The following is a 10,673-nucleotide window of genomic DNA, read 5'->3' as shown; positions in this document are numbered from 1 at the left end:
AAAAAAAAAAAAAAAAAAAAAAAGAAAAAAGAAAAGAAAAAAAAACTCTCTACTCTGCTCCAATGGAACGAAGGAGGAACAGAACGAACTGGATAACGAGAGAATTGCATTACCGCAGATGCGGATGTACCACTTGATAAAACTCGCTCATAGGTTCCGTGTTGCGCTTGTTAATCGCCTTTTATTCCCGGTTGCGTTCGAAACGATCGCCTCCCCTTGCACTCGCACGCTTTTCGACGACTTTGAACCCGGGTAAACTGATACGCAGGAGGAGGAATCACTTTGAGTCAGAGTAACGAGAGATGGCGGTTCCCGCCTCTCTTTGAAACGCGATCGAAGCGAAGATATGCCGAGTCTAAAGTGTCTTTCCGTTTGGAACGAATGTTTCTTGGAGAAGGGGAGAGAGAGAGAGAGATCGAAGGGAAGTTCCCTGTCTTTGATTAATTGATTGATTGATTGATTTGATTGTTTCTTCGACAAATAGATGTCTCACCCTTGATTCGAACGTGTGTGGTAAAAATTAATCTATATTCGCGTTGTGTTGATGTTTGAAACGATAAAAATGTTTATTAAAGGGATTTGATACTATATCTTGCATTAATGATAAATTAATATGAGTTATCAATCTTAATAAGTTTGTATTGATAATTGGAATCTGTTACTTGGAAAATTGTTATAATAAAGGGGTTTCTCTTTTATGGAAATAGGAGAATGTGAAAATTGATTAAAAGAATAAAAGACTATAGAGGAAAAAATAAGATTATAAATGGAGAAATAATTTTGAAATACTTCAATAATTTCTCAATTTATCTTATTTTCCTAAACTTCAACAATTAGAGGTATGCTTGGTAAATATTTAACAAGTTTTTTTAACGTTAAAATGGTTCAAACAAGAGGATTAACTTTATCGCCCTTTTAAGTTGGTTTAGTATCTTGTGGTACTGCTAACGTGATCAAAGACGATAACATCAAATAACTCTAAATAATTAGATAGATCCGTAAACATCTCTTCACCCACGCAATGTACACAGAGCCGAGCCTAAGGTGCCTGGTTACAGGATAGAAGCCACTTTAACTTTAGTCAAGCCGAATATGTCAACCTTGTTCAATTTTAATTTTGTTTCTCAGTTAATTCAATTCCCCAGAGTTAACGTGTAAGTCAACTTTTGCTTAACAGTTCTAAAAATTGTCAATCTATCTACCTATGCAATTTCTCTTTTACGTTAAATTCATGTTTTTGAAACATATATTTTAATTCAAATAATAATTGTATTACAAATATTAAATTTTTTACAATATCGATTCTTATTAATTGTTATTATTTATATATTAATTTATTTTCCAAATATGCGATCAGAAATTTTTGAACAATTACCCTTTGGAATTTTATTACAATTCATTAAGATATGAAAATTGTTTTCAATTAACGAATAACGATAATTGCAAAATTACATTTAAACGAAACATTTTACAAGAAACTTTAACCAGCAATTTTATCACGTACATCTTTCACAAGATGATGATAGTTATAATCTTTAAGGGCGTCACTCTGGAAACTTTAATTCGCTATCGTTATTACTTCTACAACTTTTAAAATGTTTCGTACAACCACGTTTTGCACCAATCTTTATAACTAGTTACCGAACTTTTCTTAAATCGAGAAACGTGTACTGATATTTCAGGAACTTGTAACTATCTCTCTTCCCTCCATTTACATCCAATATTATTCATTATATTAATCTCTTTGTTTATTCATAACAACTCGTGTACATGTTAATTACTCGCCGAGTTTGTTAATTTCTTTCCTCTTTTTCGTTATTAAAAATAACAAACGTCAGAGAAACAATCCAGTTAAATATATTTCTCATCCCCACCCTTCACCCCCTATAGTATAATTTCTCATTTTATCGTGTTTCGCCATTCGAAACAGTTCATTAAGATGAACTGATAAGCGTTTAATAAAGTTACACTGGAGACCTTTTATCATCTAACTCGATGCATACGTACGATCTGCATAATGAATAATAAGAATAAACTGGTAAGAAGAAGAAGAAGAAACTGAAAGATAAATTATAATAAATAACGTGTACAACTGAGTGAAAAAAATATCGCCTCACTGAAACCTGCATATAACAACCTTGCTTGTTTATCTCTCGTTATATTAACTGTAATTACTGAAGGTATAATTGCGCCTAATTACTGTCGACGGTTAATTAGCATAAGTTCGCTCGTAGGATTCACGATATTTCTAACGCCATCAGCCTATAGTTGGAGGAAAACATTTATTCTCGAGTAAATTAGAGTCGTAGGTGTATAAATGCGACAAGTGATCAACAGCGTTGTAAAAGGAAAGTTCGTTTATAAGGAAAATTTATAACGAAAAGGAAGTAAACTTTGATATATTCTGGATATATAAATGGATATTCACGAACGAACTTGGAGGATGTTTGTAAGTTTTGTTACACTTTGGTTGCTATAAGTTAATAAGAAATTTATGTTAATGTTAATCGAAAATTATAATAATGTTCCTAGAGTTGTTGATAAATTGTTGACTTGTGTTATTTGTTCGAATTTGTAACGATGATGAAAAATTATCGATTTGTATTACGTGTCTGACAAAATTAAAATCGTTGATTTATACTTGTTTGAAATTTTTGTTTATGCACTATTAATATGATCAATAATCTCTACTACTTGTCTGAATAAACTAATATACTTAGTCTGATAAATATTCAACCTGTACCTGGAGAAATAAAATTTAAATAAAGATATCATTTGCCAAAATTAAGCAATAATGTGTAATAATAAATCTACACATTTTGAATATTTTAATCATGTTAATTTGGATATTATTCATGGAAAAGAATAATTATATGTGAGAAAAAGATGTTTTAAGATAAAACTTACCACGAACACAAGATGCAATCCTCCACCGATGTTAGAGGTAACCTGAAACAAAGATAATTACTTGGTTAGTAAAATTTCCATACTTCATTGTTTCCTCAATGTTTTAAATTTTGTTAATTGCATTAAAAAAATTTTATGCACTTTTACATACATCCTGGAATGAACTAGATAGATAATTCTGACCTGAAAAGCCAGCAGCTCTCCATAGATTGTCATTAAATCCTACCATGGAGAACAAGGTTAGTCTAGTTTTTTATGCACATGAGAACTATGTATCTGTTTCGTTGGAAAGGTATTGTTTTAATATATGAATCTGCGTATATGCAGAACGAGTGCAGAATATATATCAGAAAAAAATAGGTTTGGTTAGATATGTTGGATCTACTTATCTTAATCATTTTTTCAATTATTTCTGTGATTAATTTTATATTATAAATGTTTGAAATATAAATAATTATGAAATACTTAAGAAATTGATCTTAATAGATCTTTTTAAGTCTTTTTTTTAAAGTCTTTTATCATAAAAATTTAAAATATAACAAGCGAATATAATTTCTTCTAACATATTTTTAAAAAATATGTTGTTCACTTTTTATCAATTTAAAAAAATTTATCCATATGGCTTCCTTTTAATTTCACTTACAATTCATTCCTATTTTTATCTACTTAGATTAAAATTAGATTAAAATTTTCTAACCTGAAAAGATTCTTTTGTAAAAATGTCTATAGAGATTAATAAAAATATAAAATACCAACAAAATTGTAAATAAATTTATACTCTCTCTACATACATATAAATACGTGATCTCGGTATTTATTTTTCCCAGAAAGCATTGATGCAGCGCGGGACATTTGAATTTCATGCATAAAGACGCAAAATGTGAAAGCAGAGCAAAGATACAGATATTATAAACACCGGCACGGATGAATCTTTCGCGATCAACGTGACGGAAATCGTTAAAAACCAAGACAGAGAAAATCCGGGGATAAAAGAAAAGTGGATCGAAGGGAGAGATCGTTCGATTCTTGGAAAGTCGTTTAGCAAATACACTTTCGAGCTTTACTTTGCCCTCGATCGAGCAACTCCCTCCTCTCGCCGGATTGCGAGATGAGGATGGAAGAGCGATCGAACCGGACTGGCCACTTTGCTCAACGAATTTTCCACCGTGAGTCGAGTAGTCGTTTCTCATTGTCCGTGCACGCAACTTCGAGGCCACGTTACATTTCCTACATTTACCATTACATCCCTGCAATACCATCAGACCGATAAGGGAAAAGTTTATTTAGTTGGATTTCGTGGTTTTTCGATTTTTCGAGATTACATTGAGTTGTATTCTAGAAGAACGAGTTGTTACTCTACAATGTATTCGAGCGAACGTTATTTAAAAATAATTTGTTTCAAATAATGGCTATTTTTTCGACAAGTGAAATGCGATAAGGGAGGTTATATTTTTTATTGGGTTGATCAAAGAAATTCGAAAATTTCTGGGGTACTAAATTTATTGGGTACTAAAATATTATCTTGGGAACAAATTTAACTCGATTATTCGAATTGCTTTATTAAGGTAGGTAGAAAATATAATTTGAATTAAATTAAATATCGAATATTAATTGAAATAATTTGTTTCTAAATTATTATTTAAAATAAATTTCTAATTAAAATTCCAGATTTAATTAGCACGAATACTATTGCTTTTATAAATTGTAAACGATCTCTCTAAATAATTTTAGCTATTGTGAAAATTGAAATGAATATTGAAGTTTAATTCAGTCGAAGCAATAGTATTGTTTTTTTTAGTGAATTATAAATAATTTATTAATCCTATTGCTATTTTAAATATGATGATTATCATGATGAATTTCAAAGCTTCCTTAAATCCTTCATTAAACTCTAAAAATATAAAGTAAAATTATTTATTCCAAAAGTTTCTCCTTTCAAGATAAACTTATTCCTCGATATTTCCTAATTATTAGAAAATCTTTCTCGTACAGAAAGAAAAGACGCAGAACAATCTTATTAGAACGTCGATCCATCCTTTTAAAATTCTTATTTAAAATTCCATACCCTCATTCCTCCACAATTACTTCTTCTCCCTCTTTATTTTCACACCTAGTATTTCTCATTTAAATGATAAACAACGCTACGCGGTTTTAAACGAACGCGCATAAATAATGCAAAGGTTTCTGGGATTCCGGAATACCGAGAACACGCAAAAAAGGAAGAGGCAGAGAGAAAAAAAGAAAAATGAAAAAAAAAAGGAGAGGGGAAAAAAATCCAGGGATCATAATGCACGTGTACGATATATCGCAGAAATTCTGAATCTGCGACACGCGTGTGTGAATCCACCTTGCGGTACGTGTCTAACGAAATCCCTATCGTACTTGTTCGAATCAATGCACGGTACAGAAATTGTTCCCGTTCTATTCAGTCAAGGAAACTTGGATGAGAAAGCGGGAGTAACTTCATTTTTGTTTTAACCGAGATCGCGTACACACTTGTGTGATATCACTAAAATAACGAGATACGAAATTTTTTATTTGAATTTTGTTTTAATTATGTTAGATTTTTTTTAAATGAAAATTTACGTCTGATCGCGACTTCTTTTTTTTTTTTTTTTGAGAAAAATGTTACAAGAATTGTTACAAGAATTATTATATTTGGAAATCTCACATTGTGATCGAATTTAGAATTGTTTTTTTAATTTAAATCAATTATTTTATAAAATCATTTGAATTGAAGAAATGGATTAACGTATTATAATAATAAAAGAATTTTTGTGAGAGGTATGTAGTTAATATTAAAGTGTAATATTTATTTTTAACTGTCCGTGATGCGTTTCAATTCTTGTTACGAATATAAATGAAAGCTCGTTTAGTACAACCAAGGCTTCATTTATCATTCTCTTCTCTCATTCATTTTGCATTCATTGGATTAAATGTAATTCTCTGGAATAAGAAAAAGCGATTATGATTCGAGAAGATATTTCTTCACATGCTGGATACTTGAAATGAAATAGCTACAAAGTATAGCTATATTTTAATATAATGTTAAAATAAGAAGAAAGAATTAAAAATACTTTGTTAATTATTAAAAATTGAAAATCTAACAAAATATAATATGTTTTATATACTTTCTCAATAGCCAAAATTTTTTCTAGTAATATTGTACATGATTCTAATATTTATATTTATATAATTTAACTTAAATATCATTTAATTACTTCTATCATTAATTTTTTTAAAAATTAAATGTATATATATTTATATTCACTAACTTAATTTTTTACTAATGTGAAATTTTTCTTAAAAAAATTTTAATATTGCAATTTATTGATATTGCAATACTAACATCAATGTATATTAAGACTATAATATGTAAACTGCAAATATAACTATATTATCAAATAACCTGCCTTAATGTCTTAATTAAGAACAAGCTCCCCTATCTCAGCCTTTGCTATCTCTGGAGTGCTCAAACTAAATGCAATTCAGTAGTCGAGGTCAGCGAGAACTGAGATTCTCATGTACATCTAACTCAAAACGCATTAATCATAGCTTTCACGATATCCTCAGTATCCTTGGGGTAAAATAAAATGTATAATAAATTTTCAAAATAACATATTTTCATAAAAAAAAATAAAAATATCCTTTCAATCAATAAATTCTAAAATTATAAAAATCAAAAGTTTAAAATTAAAAATCATATCATAGAAGATATATTAAAATTTATATTGCAACATGTTTTAATCTTATTGTTTCATAATCTTTTGACAGAAATTATTAACAATATACATTATTTTTGTTAATAATGAACTTAATATAACTTCTTAAGTCTATAAATTAGAAAATACTTTTTTCTTCGAATAAAAGATGTTTAGAATAAAAGGTGTGAATTTATCATGTTGACCAATAAATTGCTTGAAAAAAAAGAATCTAAGCTTAACCTGATCTATCGATTCTAAACCTCGATTCTAAACCAACAAAAAATTACGACTCCTTTTGAAATAATCCTCTTATGAAATTCTTTTATTTCTCGCAGATAGTCAGAGAGAGGAAGATCTTTAATCTCTGTCTCACATTCCTGGAGAAATACTTCACATTTCCTACGTTCCAACACGTGTCGATTGTTCAGATAAAGTTCTCTTCATCACATTAGTATCATCTTTATATAGCAAAGAATATCGTAGTATTTGAAATATCGTATATCATAATGACATTATTAGATTAATCTTTGTATTGTTTTTTTTCTTTTTTTTAGATGATTGAAATATTGGAGATACATTAAATTGATATATTAAATCTACTTTTAAATTCAAAATTAATATAAGAATCCACTAATGTGATGAAATGATAATATAATTAAATTTTTTCAATCAGTTTCGAAATGGAAGATATGATTAACAATTTGTATCCAAGATTAACAAATAAATTGCACTATTGAATCTACTAACATCAATCGATTAAAATAGATTAAATTTTGAAGTCAAGAGAATTTTATTGATCCACGTTTCTAAAAGTAAATCTAAAGATGTAGATCTTGATTTCGATAATCGATTATATCATTGTACGATCTAAGGCGATAGCCTCTTTCAAAAGTATCATTCTAGCTATTAAGTCCAAGAAGAATGCAAGAAAAATCCTTGTGATTGCAAGCTTAAGTTACAATCGTGAGCAGAATTACGTTCTAGGCTTGACCATTTCGTTTCTTTGATCACTAATGGAAACGATCTTTTCATTTCCTCGTAGAAATTACCACAATTACGTGAATTTATCTCCATCTTTGGCTGATATGAATACAAATTTAACCCGAAATAAAACAAAAATGCTTTGTTTCATATCTACCACCAAAGAAAAAGATTTTCAGAATTCATATAGAACTAATTGTGTTAAAATGTTTATTTTCTGATCATAATGTAAATATGATCATACACATTTGACTAATTTATACTCTTCTGCAGAACAAATAATTAGTCTACATTATGAAAGATCAATTCTTGATCTTTGCTACTTTATATTTCTAAATCAAATTATTCTCTATGACTGTTTTTCCCCACTTATTTAACGATTTTTGAAATTTCCTACAAAAAAATAAACAAAGTAATTTGCTTCATTGATTAAAGGATTTCCAAAAGATTTACCTGAACTCCTAAACACTCCCTTTATGCAATCCTGTCAACGGAATTATCTCCATCCACGGAACAGAATTCCAGCAGAATTTCAAAGTAAATCGCAGAGTGGGTTATCTTCCCTGTTCGCAAAATTCCCTTTGTCGGTATTTTCCACGCATCTTGCGTTGTGATTAAATTATTCGAACATGCCTGCGGTATGGATCGATGAATGGGCTTCAATTTTCCACGCTCGCGAAATTTGTTCGTGTGCGCGTCGATGAAAAATAGTCGTGTAACAGGGCAGGGAAACGGTTGACAAATGCAATGGCAAGAGTATCGATCGATCGTTGATCATTGAACGATACCCACCCCTTTAAAATCAAACACGCGAGGGCACGTTTGCTTGATACGGGGATATGATTGTAAATTAAACGCAATTATCGTCTATATCTGTTGGCGAATTTTTGATTCATTTCACGCGATACAATGGTAGATGTGTGACAATTATCGACACGCGACCGCCATTTGCGCCCCACCTTTATGATTTAACGAGAATACGGGAGAATAGATTGTAAATCATCGATTCTTATCTCGAAAACGTGCCCCGATTATTACATCTTTTGAAACGAATAATCTCTTATCCGAACATTTTCGCATAATTTTCGCCTTCATAAAACGGTGTTAATCGTCTCGCTATATATTTTGTTCGTTAATAGTGATCAGTTTGGTAAACGAGAGAGCGACAAACATTGTTTATCGTGTTTATCGCGTTTTAACAAATATTGATTATTATGGAATAGGCGAAGGTTTGCGGGCCATCGACGACATTTATTTACGATTAAAGCTCGTTGATAATTATGCAAACTCGTTAACTCTAATGATCAATATTCTGCCAACATGATGGCCTTTACGCAATATGATTTGTGCGACTTGGTAATTTTAAGTTACGTACGAATTAGATCATTCGATAATATCTCTACAAATGGAATTTTTTTTCATTTTGTAATAACGAATATTGCAATTTTCTCGTTTTGATTTAAAAAATTAAGGATTAATAAATAAATTCTGTATCGGCACAGAAATATAATAATATAAATGCAAAATGTATATGGAATTTGAATTATGTAATAAAGAGGATTATAAAAAAATGTATCTTGTTATTTAAAAAGAAAAGAAAACAAGGAAAAGAAGAGGATACAATTTTCTTCATGAAGAATAGTTTCTCAAATTAAAATATCTAACTCTATCTAACCTATCTATAAAAATCAAACAATATTTGAAATATAGGTTTCTATCTCGTCAGGTATAAAAAATGAATCTCACTGAATATTAAAAGCTTCACGAAACGAGAATCATCTAACTTTCCATGGAAATTTTATTAGCAGCATCATAGAATTAAACAGCCGTGCTGTTATTTCTACGCTGAATCGCGGAAGATCGGAAGAACGACGTCAATTTCCGCCGGAACTAAATTCCATATCGGTGAGCAACGCCGATGAATTGTGATCGGACATTAAGATTTTTTGCAGAGATTGAGGGAAAATTTCATAACGTGTATGAATTATGAGTAAGGTAAATCGAGCAATACGATGAATTTTTCTTTGAATGCATGATTTAGAGTTTATATTTTAAATATTTTTGTTTCGCAATTATCTATGATTACCTATTATGCTATTAAAATTATAAATTTAAAAAATGATGCGATATGGACTTAAAAAAAATCTACATATTCAAATATTCTCTAATGTAAAATTTAATTTTTATTTTATTTCTATGTCTAATTAAAAAAATTAATACGGGAAACTATCCTATCGTACGTTTTTCGTTCTCAATATTAAGATTTGTGAGAAAATAATATTTTAATTACCGAAACTTTATTTATTTACTGATTTATTCACATCACCTTTCAAAATATAGTAAATGTATTTATATTCTCTTTAAAAATCGAAAAACACGAATCTACTAAAAATAAAAATTGAAACTAATTTACAAGTTACAGATGATCGTCTCATTCTATCTTCTCCTCATCAACCAAACTTAAATAACTTATAACTTGACAAATAATTCTTGCATATCAATTCTAGTACATATTCCTATCTCTAAAATTCCCATTTCTCTCAAATCGATAAAAGATATTTTCATATTTTCATATTTTGTAATAAAGAAATAAACATTACCCACGTATCAAAAAAATATTTTGTCCCCCATATCGACGTTCCCCTGTATCAATGAAATTTTTTAACTCCTAAAATGGCGATCAGTACCAGTGCCCGTTGGCTCAACTAATTCGGCCATGTAAATACAATATTGGCTGATCACCTCGCAACCCCCTCGAGATTCGAACGAACCGTTACACGATTCGACCCATTTTCCATCCCTCTGTTCTTCGACCAATCCTTTCCACCGATAATGTTGCATCGAGGAATATCGCTATCGGAACGTTGTATCGGTTTACTTTAATGTCCCTGGACATTGGATGGATTTTCCATTGTCCACCACGGTTAATTGGTTCTTGCTTCTTTTTCCTTCTTTTCTAAAAGAAAACACATAGTTGACAAGGGATAAAGTTATCGATATTCTATCGTAGTCGTTATCGTAGAACGTCGAAATATTGATGAATCCACGTGGAGAAGAATAAATGGGAAATGTAGAGTAGGA

At 30.0% G+C, this 10,673-nt stretch overlaps 1 protein-coding gene across 5 annotated transcripts in view; it reads right to left on the bottom strand.

Annotated features, from left to right (window-relative positions):
• The window catches only part of LOC102677126 (zwei Ig domain protein zig-8-like), a 261,742-nt gene that overhangs the window by 117,157 nt on the left and 133,912 nt on the right, over positions 1–10,673 (bottom strand). For all 5 annotated transcript variants that reach the window (XM_031513457.1, XM_031513456.1, XM_031513459.1 and 2 more), the window contains one exon: positions 2,908–2,949. The gene's annotated coding sequence lies outside the window, so the exon portion shown is untranslated. The remainder of the gene's footprint in view (positions 1–2,907; positions 2,950–10,673) is intronic.

The sequence above is a fragment of the Apis dorsata genome, unplaced genomic scaffold, assembly GCF_000469605.1.
Source record: "Apis dorsata unplaced genomic scaffold, Apis dorsata 1.3 scaffold_648, whole genome shotgun sequence".
Taxonomy (NCBI): domain Eukaryota; kingdom Metazoa; phylum Arthropoda; class Insecta; order Hymenoptera; family Apidae; genus Apis; species Apis dorsata.
This window is presented reverse-complemented; position numbering and strand designations above follow the sequence as displayed.